Genomic DNA, 9,662 nt, shown 5'->3' on the forward strand with positions numbered 1-9,662 from the left:
CTGTCAAAGATGGTAAAAGAAGGTTCAAATTGAACAGCTGCTGTCAACGGCCATTCTAAGCTGAATGTGCCTGCTCTCGTGAGATCGCAGCAGCAATGCAGCTTAAGGCTTGGCAAGTACCAGCATGGGAGACTGGCTGGGAAACCCAAGTTCCGTTGACCTTTTTGAACCTTAAAATTGTATTAGTTTCTCTGTCAAAGATGGTAAAAGAAGGTTCAAATTGAACAGCTGCTGTCAACGGCCATTCTAAGCTGAATGTGCCTGCTCTCGTCAGATCGCAGCAGCAATGCAGCTTAAGGCTTGGCAAGTACCAGCATGGGAGACTGGCTGGGAATCCCAAGTTCCGTTGACCTTTTTGAACCTGAAAATTGTGTTAGTTTCTCTATGAGATAGTAAAAGAAGGTTCAAATTGAACAGCTGCTGTCAACGGCCATTCTAAGCTGAATGTGCCTGCTCTCGTCAGATCGCAGCAGCAATGCAGCTTAAGGCTTGGCAAGTACCAGCATGGGAGACTGGCTGGGAATCCCAAGTTCCGTTGACCTTTTTGAACCTGAAAATTGTGTTAGTTTCTCTATGAGATAGTAAAAGAAGGTTCAAATTGAACAGCTGCTGTCAACGGCCATTCTAAGCTCAATGTGCCTGCTCTCATCAGATCGCAACAGCAATGCAGCTTAAGGCTTGGCAAGTACCAGCATGGGAGTCTGGCTGGGAATCCCAAGTTCCGTTGACCTTTTTGAACCTGAAAATTGTATTAGTTTCTCTGTCAAAGATGGTAAAAGAAGGTTCAAATTGAACAGCTGCTGTCAACGGCCATTCTAAGGTGAATGTGCCTGCTCTCGTCAGATCGCAGCAGCAATGCAGCTTAAGGCTTGGCAAGTACCAGCATGGGAGACTGGCTGGGAATCCCAAGTTCCGTTGACCTTTTTGAACCTGAAAATTGTGTTAGTTTCTCTATGAGATAGTAAAAGAAGGTTCAAATTGAACAGCTGCTGTCAACGGCCATTCTAAGCTGAATGTGCCTGCTCTCGTCAGATCGCAGCAGCAATGCAGCTTAAGGTTTGGCAAGTACCAGCATGGGAGACTGGCTGGGAATCCCAAGTTCCGTTGACCTTTTTGAACCTGAAAATTGTGTTAGTTTCTCTATGAGACAGTAAAAGAAGGTTCAAATTGAACAGCTGCTGTCAACGGCCATTCTAAGCTGAATGTGCCTGCTCTCGTCAGATCGCAGCAGCAATGCAGCTTAAGGCTTGGCAAGTACCAGATTGGGAGACTGGCTGGGAATCCCAAGTTCCGTTGACCTTTTTGAACCTGAAAATTGTGTTAGTTTCTCTATGAGATAGTAAAAGAAGGTTCAAATTAAACAGCTGCTGTCAACGGCCATTCTAAGCTCAATGTGCCTGCTCTCATCAGATCGCAGCAGCAATGCAGCTTAAGGCTTGGCAAGTACCAGCATGGGAGTCTGGCTGGGAATCCCAAGTTCCGTTGACCTTATTGAACCTGAAAATTTTATTAGTTTCTCTGTCAAAGATGGTAAAAGAAGGTTCAAATTGAACAGCTGCTGTCAACGGCCATTCTAAGGTGAATGTGCCTGCTCTCGTCAGATCGCAGCAGCAATGCAGCTTAAGGCTTGGCAAGTACCAGCATGCGAGACTGCCTGGGAATCCCAAGTTCCGTTGACCTTTTTGAACCTGAAAATTGTGTTAGTTTCTCTATGAGATAGTAAAAGAAGGTTCAAATTGAACAGCTGCTGTCAACGGCCATTCTAAGCTGAATGTGCCTGCTCTCGTCAGATCGCAGCAGCAATGCAGCTTAAGGCTTGGCAAGTACCAGCATGGGAGACTGGCTGGGAATCCCAAGTTCCGTTGACCTTTTTGAACCTGAAAATTGTGTTAGTTTCTCTGTCAAAGATGGTAAAAGAAGGTTCAAATTGAACAGCTGCTGTCAACGGCCATTCTAAGCTGAATGTGCCTGCTCTCGTCAGATCGCAGCAGCAATGCAGCTTAAGGCTTGGCAAGTACCAGCATGGGAGACTGGCTGGGAATCCCAAGTTCCGTTGACCTTTTTGAACCTGAAAATTGTGTTAGTTTCCCTGTCAAAGATGGTAAAAGAAGGTTCAAATTGAACAGCTGCTGTCAACGGCCATTCTAAGCTGAATGTGCCTGCTCTCGTCAGATCGCAGCAGCAATGCAGCTTAAGGCTTGGCAAGTACCAGCATGGGAGACTGGCTGGGAATCCCAAGTTCCGTTGACCTTTTTGAACCTGAAAATTGTGTTAGTTTCTCTATGAGATAGTAAAAGAAGGTTCAAATTGAACAGCTGCTGTCAACGGCCATTCTAAGCTGAATGTGCCTGCTCTCGTCAGATCGCAGCAGCAATGCAGCTTAAGGCTTGGCAAGTACCAGCATGGGAGACTGGCTGGGAATCCCAAGTTCCGTTGACCTTTTTGAACCTGAAAATTGTGTTAGTTTCCCTGTCAAAGATGGTAAAAGAAGGTTCAAATTGAACAGCTGCTGTCAACGGCCATTCTAAGCTGAATGTGCCTGCTCTCATCAGATCGCAACAGCAATGCAGCTTAAGGCTTGGCAAGTACCAGCATGGGAGTCTGGCTGGGAATCCCAAGTTCCGTTGACCTTTTTGAACCTGAAAATTGTATTAGTTTCTCTGTCAAAGATGGTAAAAGAAGGTTCAAATTGAACAGCTGCTGTCAACGGCCATTCTAAGGTGAATGTGCCTGCTCTCGTGAGATCGCAGCAGCAATGCAGCTTAAGGCTTGGCAAGTACCAGCATGGGAGACTGGCTGGGAATCCCAAGTTCCGTTGACCTTTTTGAACCTGAAAATTGTGTTAGTTTCTCTATGAGATAGTAAAAGAAGGTTCAAATTGAACAGCTGCTGTCAACGGCCATTCTAAGCTGAATGTGCCTGCTCTCGTCAGATCGCAGCAGCAATGCAGCTTAAGGCTTGGCAAGTACCAGCATGGGAGACTGGCTGGGAATCCCAAGTTCCGTTGACCTTTTTGAACCTGAAAATTGTGTTAGTTTCTTGGAACTTGGGATTCCCAGCCAGACTCCCATGCTGGTACTTGCCAAGCCTTAAGCTGCATTGCTGCTGCGATCTGACGAGAGCAGGCACATTCAGCTTAGAATGGCCGTTGACAGCAGCTGTTCAATTTGAACCTTCTTTTACTATCTCATAGAGAAACTAACACAATTTTCAGGTTCAAAAAGGTCAACGGAACTTGGGATTCCCAGCCAGTCTCCCATGCTGGTACTTGCCAAGCCTTAAGCTGCATTGCTGCTGCGATCTGACGAGAGCAGGCACATTCAGCTTAGAATGGCCGTTGACAGCAGCTGTTCAATTTGAACCTTCTTTTACCATCTTTGACAGAGAAACTAATACAATTTTAAGGTTCAAAAAGGTCAACGGAACTTGGGTTTCCCAGCCAGTCTCCCATGCTGGTACTTGCCAAGCCTTAAGCTGCATTGCTGCTGCGATCTCACGAGAGCAGGCACATTCAGCTTAGAATGGCCGTTGACAGCAGCTGTTCAATTTGAACCTTCTTTTACCATCTTTGACAGAGAAACTAACACAATTTTCAGGTTCAAAAAGGTCAACGGAACTTGGGATTCCCAGCCAGTCTCCCATGCTGGTACTTGCCAAGCCTTAAGCTGCATTGCTGCTGCGATCTGACGAGAGCAGGTACATTCAGCTTAGAATGGCCGTTGACAGCAGCTGTTCAATTTGAACCTTCTTTTACTATCTCATAGAGAAACTAACACAATTTTCAGGTTCAATAAGGTCAACGGAACTTGGGATTCCCAGCCAGTCTCCCATGCTGGTACTTGCCAAGCCTTAAGCTGCATTGCTGCTGCGATCTGACGAGAGCAGGCACATTCAGCTTAGAATGGCCGTTGACAGCAGCTGTTCAATTTTAACCTTCTTTTACCATCTTTGACAGGGAAACTAACACAATTTTCAGGTTCAAAAAGGTCAACGGAACTTGGGATTCCCAGCCAGTCTCCCATGCTGGTACTTGCCAAGCCTTAAGCTGCATTGCTGCTGCGATCTGACGAGAGCAGGCACATTCAGCTTAGAATGGCCGTTGACAGCAGCTGTTCAATTTGAACCTTCTTTTACCATCTTTGACAGAGAAACTAACAAAATTTTCAGGTTCAAAAAGGTCAACGGAACTTGGGATTCCCAGCCAGTCTCCCATGCTGGTACTTGCCAAGCCTTAAGCTGCATTGCTGCTGCGATCTGACGAGAGCAGGCACATTCAGCTTAGAATGGCCGTTGACAGCAGCTGTTCAATTTGAACCTTCTTTTACTATCTCATAGAGAAACTAACACAATTTTCAGGTTCAAAAAGGTCAACGGAACTTGGGATTCCCAGCCAGTCTCCCATGCTGGTACTTGCCAAGCCTTAAGCTGCATTGCTGCTGCGATCTCACGAGAGCAGGCACATTCAGCTTAGAATGGCCGTTGACAGCAGCTGTTCAATTTGAACCTTCTTTTACCATCTTTGACAGGGAAACTAACACAATTTTCAGGTTCAAAAAGGTCAACGGAACTTGGGATTCCCAGCCAGTCTCCCATGCTGGTACTTGCCAAGCCTTAAGCTGCATTGCTGCTGCGATCTGACGAGAGCAGGCACATTCAGCTTAGAATGGCCGTTGACAGCAGCTGTTCAATTTGAACCTTCTTTTACCATCTTTGACAGAGAAACTAACACAATTTTCAGGTTCAAAAAGGTCAACGGAACTTGGGATTCCCAGCCAGTCTCCCATGCTGGTACTTGCCAAGCCTTAAGCTGCATTGCTGCTGCGATCTGACGAGAGCAGGTACATTCAGCTTAGAATGGCCGTTGACAGCAGCTGTTCAATTTGAACCTTCTTTTACTATCTCATAGAGAAACTAACACAATTTTCAGGTTCAATAAGGTCAACGGAACTTGGGATTCCCAGCCAGTCTCCCATGCTGGTACTTGCCAAGCCTTAAGCTGCATTGCTGCTGCGATCTCACGAGAGCAGGCACATTCAGCTTAGAATGGCCGTTGACAGCAGCTGTTCAATTTGAACCTTCTTTTACCATCTTTGACAGGGAAACTAACACAATTTTCAGGTTCAAAAAGGTCAACGGAACTTGGGATTCCCAGCCAGTCTCCCATGCTGGTACTTGCCAAGCCTTAAGCTGCATTGCTGCTGCGATCTCACGAGAGCAGGCACATTCAGCTTAGAATGGCCGTTGACAGCAGCTGTTCAATTTGAACCTTCTTTTACTATCTCATAGAGAAACTAACACAATTTTCAGGTTCAAAAAGGTCAACGGATCTTGGGATTCCCAGCCAGTCTCCCAATCTGGTACTTGCCAAACCTTAAGCTGCATTGCTGCTGCGATCTGACGAGAGCAGGCACATTCAGCTTAGAATGGCCGTTGACAGCAGCTGTTCAATTTGAACCTTCTTTTACTATCTCATAGAGAAACTAACACAATTTTCAGGTTCAAAAAGGTCAACGGAACTTGGGATTCCCAGCCAGTCTCCCATGCTGGTACTTGCCAAGCCTTAAGCTGCATTGCTGCTGCGATCTGACGAGAGCAGGCACATTCAGCTTAGAATGGCCGTTGACAGCAGCTGTTCAATTTGAACCTTCTTTTACTATCTCATAGAGAAACTAACACAATTTTAAGGTTCAAAAAGGTCAACGGAACTTGGGATTCCCAGCCAGTCTCCCATGCTGGTACTTGCCAAGCCTTAAGCTGCATTGCTGCTGCGATCTCACGAGAGCAGGCACATTCAGCTTAGAATGGCCGTTGACAGCAGCTGTTCAATTTGAACCTTCTTTTACTGTCTCATAGAGAAACTAACACAATTTTCAGGTTCAAAAAGGTCAACGGAACTTGGGATTCCCAGCCAGTCTCCCATGCTGGTACTTGCCAAGCCTTAAGCTGCATTGCTGCTGCGATCTGACGAGAGCAGGCACATTCAGCTTAGAATGGCCGTTGACAGCAGCTGTTCAATTTGAACCTTCTTTTACTATCTCATAGAGAAACTAACACAATTTTCAGGTTCAAAAAGGTCAACGGAACTTGGGATTCCCAGCCAGTCTCCCATGCTGGTACTTGCCAAGCCTTAAGCTGCATTGCTGCTGCGATCTGACGAGAGCAGGCACATTCACCTTAGAATGGCCGTTGACAGCAGCTGTTCAATTTGAACCTTCTTTTACCATCTTTGACAGAGAAACTAATACAATTTTCAGGTTCAAAAAGGTCAACGGAACTTGGGATTCCCAGCCAGACTCCCATGCTGGTACTTGCCAAGCCTTAAGCTGCATTGCTGTTGCGATCTGATGAGAGCAGGCACATTGAGCTTAGAATGGCCGTTGACAGCAGCTGTTCAATTTGAACCTTCTTTTACTATCTCATAGAGAAACTAACACAATTTTCAGGTTCAAAAAGGTCAACGGAACTTGGGATTCCCAGCCAGTCTCCCATGCTGGTACTTGCCAAGCCTTAAGCTGCATTGCTGCTGCGATCTGACGAGAGCAGGCACATTCAGCTTAGAATGGCTGTTGACAGCAGCTGTTCAATTTGAACCTTCTTTTACTATCTCATAGAGAAACTAACACAATTTTCAGGTTCAAAAAGGTCAACGGAACTTGCGATTCCCAGCCAGTCTCCCATGCTGGTACTTGCCAAGCCTTAAGCTGCATTGCTGCTGCGATCTCACGAGAGCAGGCACATTCAGCTTAGAATGGCCGTTGACAGCAGCTGTTCAATTTGAACCTTCTTTTACTATCTCATAGAGAAACTAACACAATTTTCAGGTTCAAAAAGGTCAACGGAACTTGGGATTCCCAGCCAGTCTCCCATGCTGGTACTTGCCAAGCCTTAAGCTGCATTGCTGCTGCGATCTGACGAGAGCAGGCACATTCACCTTAGAATGGCCGTTGACAGCAGCTGTTCAATTTGAACCTTCTTTTACTATCTCATAGAGAAACTAACACAATTTTCAGGTTCAAAAAGGTCAACGGATCTTGGGATTCCCAGCCAGTCTCCCAATCTGGTACTTGCCAAACCTTAAGCTGCATTGCTGCTGCGATCTGACGAGAGCAGGCACATTCAGCTTAGAATGGCCGTTGACAGCAGCTGTTCAATTTGAACCTTCTTTTACTATCTCATAGAGAAACTAACACAATTTTCAGGTTCAAAAAGGTAAACGGAACTTGGGATTCCCAGCCAGTCTCCCATGCTGGTACTTGCCAAGCCTTAAGCTGCATTGCTGCTGCGATCTGACGAGAGCAGGCACATTCAGCTTAGAATGGCCGTTGACAGCAGCTGTTCAATTTGAACCTTCTTTTACTATCTCATAGAGAAACTAACACAATTTTAAGGTTCAAAAAGGTCAACGGAACTTGGGATTCCCAGCCAGTCTCCCATGCTGGTACTTGCCAAGCCTTAAGCTGCATTGCTGCTGCGATCTCACGAGAGCAGGCACATTCAGCTTAGAATGGCCGTTGACAGCAGCTGTTCAATTTGAACCTTCTTTTACTGTCTCATAGAGAAACTAACACAATTTTCAGGTTCAAAAAGGTCAACGGAACTTGGGATTCCCAGCCAGTCTCCCATGCTGGTACTTGCCAAGCCTTAAGCTGCATTGCTGCTGCGATCTGACGAGAGCAGGCACATTCAGCTTAGAATGGCCGTTGACAGCAGCTGTTCAATTTGAACCTTCTTTTACTATCTCATAGAGAAACTAACACAATTTTCAGGTTCAAAAAGGTCAACGGAACTTGGGATTCCCAGCCAGTCTCCCATGCTGGTACTTGCCAAGCCTTAAGCTGCATTGCTGCTGCGATCTGACGAGAGCAGGCACATTCACCTTAGAATGGCCGTTGACAGCAGCTGTTCAATTTGAACCTTCTTTTACCATCTTTGACAGAGAAACTAATACAATTTTCAGGTTCAAAAAGGTCAACGGAACTTGGGATTCCCAGCCAGACTCCCATGCTGGTACTTGCCAAGCCTTAAGCTGCATTGCTGTTGCGATCTGATGAGAGCAGGCACATTGAGCTTAGAATGGCCGTTGACAGCAGCTGTTCAATTTGAACCTTCTTTTACTATCTCATAGAGAAACTAACACAATTTTCAGGTTCAAAAAGGTCAACGGAACTTGGGATTCCCAGCCAGTCTCCCATGCTGGTACTTGCCAAGCCTTAAGCTGCATTGCTGCTGCGATCTGACGAGAGCAGGCACATTCAGCTTAGAATGGCTGTTGACAGCAGCTGTTCAATTTGAACCTTCTTTTACTATCTCATAGAGAAACTAACACAATTTTCAGGTTCAAAAAGGTCAACGGAACTTGCGATTCCCAGCCAGTCTCCCATGCTGGTACTTGCCAAGCCTTAAGCTGCATTGCTGCTGCGATCTGACGAGAGCAGGCACATTCAGCTTAGAATGGCCGTTGACAGCAGCTGTTCAATTTGAACCTTCTTTTACTATCTCGTAGAGAAACTAACACAATTTTAAGGTTCAAAAAGGTCAACGGAACTTGGGATTCCCAGCCAGTCTCCCATGCTGGTACTTGCCAAGCCTTAAGCTGCATTGCTGCTGCGATCTGACGAGAGCAGGCACATTCACCTTAGAATGGCCGTTGACAGCAGCTGTTCAATTTGAACCTTCTTTTACTATCTCATAGAGAAACTAACACAATTTTCAGGTTCAAAAAGGTCAACGGATCTTGGGATTCCCAGCCAGTCTCCCAATCTGGTACTTGCCAAACCTTAAGCTGCATTGCTGCTGCGATCTGACGAGAGCAGGCACATTCAGCTTAGAATGGCCGTTGACAGCAGCTGTTCAATTTGAACCTTCTTTTACTATCTCATAGAGAAACTAACACAATTTTCAGGTTCAAAAAGGTCAACGGAACTTGGGATTCCCAGCCAGTCTCCCATGCTGGTACTTGCCAAGCCTTAGGCTGCATTGCTGCTGCGATCTGACGAGAGCAGGTACATTCAGCTTAGAATGGCCGTTGACAGCAGCTGTTCAATTTGAACCTTCTTTTACCATCTTTGACAGAGAAACTAATACAATTTTCAGGTTCAAAAAGGTCAACGGAACTTGGGATTCCCAGCCAGACTCCCATGCTGGTACTTGCCAAGCCTTAAGCTGCATTGCTGTTGCGATCTGATGAGAGCAGGCACATTGAGCTTAGAATGGCCGTTGACAGCAGCTGTTCAATTTGAACCTTCTTTTACTATCTCATAGAGAAACTAACACAATTTTCAGGTTCAAAAAGGTCAACGGAACTTGGGATTCCCAGCCAGTCTCCCATGCTGGTACTTGCCAAGCCTTAAGCTGCATTGCTGCTGCGATCTGACGAGAGCAGGCACATTCAGCTTAGAATGGCCGTTGACAGCAGCTGTTCAATTTGAACCTTCTTTTACTATCTCATAGAGAAACTAACACAATTTTCAGGTTCAAAAAGGTCAACGGAACTTGGGATTCCCAGCCAGTCTCCCATGCTGGTACTTGCCAAGCCTTAAGCTGCATTGCTGCTGCGATCTGACGAGAGCAGGCACATTCAGCTTAGAATGGCCGTTGACAGCAGCTGTTCAATTTGAACCTTCTTTTACTATCTCATAGAGAAACTAACACAATTTTCAGGT

General features: G+C 45.9%; 50 pseudogenes; 16 read left to right on the forward strand and 34 right to left on the reverse strand.

Annotated features, from left to right (window-relative positions):
* Nucleotides 1-42: 42 nt before the first annotated feature.
* On the forward strand, nt 43-161 carry LOC140103793 (5S ribosomal RNA; annotated as a pseudogene).
* A 72-nt stretch (nt 162-233) lies between these two features.
* On the forward strand, nt 234-352 carry LOC140087117 (5S ribosomal RNA; annotated as a pseudogene).
* Nucleotides 353-422: 70 nt separating this feature from the next.
* On the forward strand, nt 423-541 carry LOC140087250 (5S ribosomal RNA; annotated as a pseudogene).
* Nucleotides 542-611: 70 nt separating this feature from the next.
* Nucleotides 612-730, forward strand: LOC140113078 (5S ribosomal RNA; annotated as a pseudogene).
* Nucleotides 731-802: 72 nt separating this feature from the next.
* LOC140106521 (5S ribosomal RNA) lies at nt 803-921 on the forward strand (annotated as a pseudogene).
* Nucleotides 922-991: 70 nt separating this feature from the next.
* Nucleotides 992-1,110, forward strand: LOC140103983 (5S ribosomal RNA; annotated as a pseudogene).
* Nucleotides 1,111-1,180: 70 nt separating this feature from the next.
* LOC140095480 (5S ribosomal RNA) lies at nt 1,181-1,299 on the forward strand (annotated as a pseudogene).
* A 70-nt stretch (nt 1,300-1,369) lies between these two features.
* Nucleotides 1,370-1,488, forward strand: LOC140109082 (5S ribosomal RNA; annotated as a pseudogene).
* Nucleotides 1,489-1,560: 72 nt separating this feature from the next.
* On the forward strand, nt 1,561-1,679 carry LOC140113022 (5S ribosomal RNA; annotated as a pseudogene).
* Nucleotides 1,680-1,749: 70 nt separating this feature from the next.
* Nucleotides 1,750-1,868, forward strand: LOC140087372 (5S ribosomal RNA; annotated as a pseudogene).
* A 72-nt stretch (nt 1,869-1,940) lies between these two features.
* Nucleotides 1,941-2,059, forward strand: LOC140087494 (5S ribosomal RNA; annotated as a pseudogene).
* Nucleotides 2,060-2,131: 72 nt separating this feature from the next.
* Nucleotides 2,132-2,250, forward strand: LOC140087605 (5S ribosomal RNA; annotated as a pseudogene).
* A 70-nt stretch (nt 2,251-2,320) lies between these two features.
* On the forward strand, nt 2,321-2,439 carry LOC140087726 (5S ribosomal RNA; annotated as a pseudogene).
* A 72-nt stretch (nt 2,440-2,511) lies between these two features.
* LOC140106354 (5S ribosomal RNA) lies at nt 2,512-2,630 on the forward strand (annotated as a pseudogene).
* A 72-nt stretch (nt 2,631-2,702) lies between these two features.
* LOC140112759 (5S ribosomal RNA) lies at nt 2,703-2,821 on the forward strand (annotated as a pseudogene).
* A 70-nt stretch (nt 2,822-2,891) lies between these two features.
* On the forward strand, nt 2,892-3,010 carry LOC140087848 (5S ribosomal RNA; annotated as a pseudogene).
* Nucleotides 3,011-3,223: 213 nt separating this feature from the next.
* Nucleotides 3,224-3,342, reverse strand: LOC140087969 (5S ribosomal RNA; annotated as a pseudogene).
* Nucleotides 3,343-3,414: 72 nt separating this feature from the next.
* Nucleotides 3,415-3,533, reverse strand: LOC140103800 (5S ribosomal RNA; annotated as a pseudogene).
* Nucleotides 3,534-3,605: 72 nt separating this feature from the next.
* On the reverse strand, nt 3,606-3,724 carry LOC140113465 (5S ribosomal RNA; annotated as a pseudogene).
* Nucleotides 3,725-3,794: 70 nt separating this feature from the next.
* Nucleotides 3,795-3,913, reverse strand: LOC140088091 (5S ribosomal RNA; annotated as a pseudogene).
* Nucleotides 3,914-3,985: 72 nt separating this feature from the next.
* On the reverse strand, nt 3,986-4,104 carry LOC140088113 (5S ribosomal RNA; annotated as a pseudogene).
* A 72-nt stretch (nt 4,105-4,176) lies between these two features.
* Nucleotides 4,177-4,295, reverse strand: LOC140088124 (5S ribosomal RNA; annotated as a pseudogene).
* A 70-nt stretch (nt 4,296-4,365) lies between these two features.
* Nucleotides 4,366-4,484, reverse strand: LOC140102732 (5S ribosomal RNA; annotated as a pseudogene).
* A 72-nt stretch (nt 4,485-4,556) lies between these two features.
* Nucleotides 4,557-4,675, reverse strand: LOC140088146 (5S ribosomal RNA; annotated as a pseudogene).
* A 72-nt stretch (nt 4,676-4,747) lies between these two features.
* Nucleotides 4,748-4,866, reverse strand: LOC140113477 (5S ribosomal RNA; annotated as a pseudogene).
* Nucleotides 4,867-4,936: 70 nt separating this feature from the next.
* On the reverse strand, nt 4,937-5,055 carry LOC140102743 (5S ribosomal RNA; annotated as a pseudogene).
* A 72-nt stretch (nt 5,056-5,127) lies between these two features.
* Nucleotides 5,128-5,246, reverse strand: LOC140102754 (5S ribosomal RNA; annotated as a pseudogene).
* Nucleotides 5,247-5,316: 70 nt separating this feature from the next.
* LOC140111764 (5S ribosomal RNA) lies at nt 5,317-5,435 on the reverse strand (annotated as a pseudogene).
* A 70-nt stretch (nt 5,436-5,505) lies between these two features.
* On the reverse strand, nt 5,506-5,624 carry LOC140088157 (5S ribosomal RNA; annotated as a pseudogene).
* A 70-nt stretch (nt 5,625-5,694) lies between these two features.
* Nucleotides 5,695-5,813, reverse strand: LOC140102776 (5S ribosomal RNA; annotated as a pseudogene).
* Nucleotides 5,814-5,883: 70 nt separating this feature from the next.
* LOC140088168 (5S ribosomal RNA) lies at nt 5,884-6,002 on the reverse strand (annotated as a pseudogene).
* Nucleotides 6,003-6,072: 70 nt separating this feature from the next.
* Nucleotides 6,073-6,191, reverse strand: LOC140106527 (5S ribosomal RNA; annotated as a pseudogene).
* A 72-nt stretch (nt 6,192-6,263) lies between these two features.
* LOC140113079 (5S ribosomal RNA) lies at nt 6,264-6,382 on the reverse strand (annotated as a pseudogene).
* Nucleotides 6,383-6,452: 70 nt separating this feature from the next.
* Nucleotides 6,453-6,571, reverse strand: LOC140107018 (5S ribosomal RNA; annotated as a pseudogene).
* Nucleotides 6,572-6,641: 70 nt separating this feature from the next.
* On the reverse strand, nt 6,642-6,760 carry LOC140112028 (5S ribosomal RNA; annotated as a pseudogene).
* Nucleotides 6,761-6,830: 70 nt separating this feature from the next.
* LOC140106531 (5S ribosomal RNA) lies at nt 6,831-6,949 on the reverse strand (annotated as a pseudogene).
* A 70-nt stretch (nt 6,950-7,019) lies between these two features.
* LOC140111775 (5S ribosomal RNA) lies at nt 7,020-7,138 on the reverse strand (annotated as a pseudogene).
* A 70-nt stretch (nt 7,139-7,208) lies between these two features.
* On the reverse strand, nt 7,209-7,327 carry LOC140103853 (5S ribosomal RNA; annotated as a pseudogene).
* A 70-nt stretch (nt 7,328-7,397) lies between these two features.
* LOC140102787 (5S ribosomal RNA) lies at nt 7,398-7,516 on the reverse strand (annotated as a pseudogene).
* Nucleotides 7,517-7,586: 70 nt separating this feature from the next.
* On the reverse strand, nt 7,587-7,705 carry LOC140088179 (5S ribosomal RNA; annotated as a pseudogene).
* A 70-nt stretch (nt 7,706-7,775) lies between these two features.
* Nucleotides 7,776-7,894, reverse strand: LOC140106538 (5S ribosomal RNA; annotated as a pseudogene).
* Nucleotides 7,895-7,966: 72 nt separating this feature from the next.
* LOC140113080 (5S ribosomal RNA) lies at nt 7,967-8,085 on the reverse strand (annotated as a pseudogene).
* A 70-nt stretch (nt 8,086-8,155) lies between these two features.
* Nucleotides 8,156-8,274, reverse strand: LOC140107029 (5S ribosomal RNA; annotated as a pseudogene).
* Nucleotides 8,275-8,344: 70 nt separating this feature from the next.
* Nucleotides 8,345-8,463, reverse strand: LOC140104303 (5S ribosomal RNA; annotated as a pseudogene).
* Nucleotides 8,464-8,533: 70 nt separating this feature from the next.
* LOC140106541 (5S ribosomal RNA) lies at nt 8,534-8,652 on the reverse strand (annotated as a pseudogene).
* A 70-nt stretch (nt 8,653-8,722) lies between these two features.
* Nucleotides 8,723-8,841, reverse strand: LOC140111784 (5S ribosomal RNA; annotated as a pseudogene).
* A 70-nt stretch (nt 8,842-8,911) lies between these two features.
* On the reverse strand, nt 8,912-9,030 carry LOC140098358 (5S ribosomal RNA; annotated as a pseudogene).
* Nucleotides 9,031-9,102: 72 nt separating this feature from the next.
* LOC140113082 (5S ribosomal RNA) lies at nt 9,103-9,221 on the reverse strand (annotated as a pseudogene).
* A 70-nt stretch (nt 9,222-9,291) lies between these two features.
* Nucleotides 9,292-9,410, reverse strand: LOC140088190 (5S ribosomal RNA; annotated as a pseudogene).
* A 70-nt stretch (nt 9,411-9,480) lies between these two features.
* On the reverse strand, nt 9,481-9,599 carry LOC140088202 (5S ribosomal RNA; annotated as a pseudogene).
* Nucleotides 9,600-9,662: the final 63 nt, after the last annotated feature.

The sequence above is a fragment of the Engystomops pustulosus genome, chromosome 1 (assembly GCF_040894005.1).
Source record: "Engystomops pustulosus chromosome 1, aEngPut4.maternal, whole genome shotgun sequence".
Classification (NCBI taxonomy): Eukaryota; Metazoa; Chordata; class Amphibia; order Anura; family Leptodactylidae; genus Engystomops; species Engystomops pustulosus.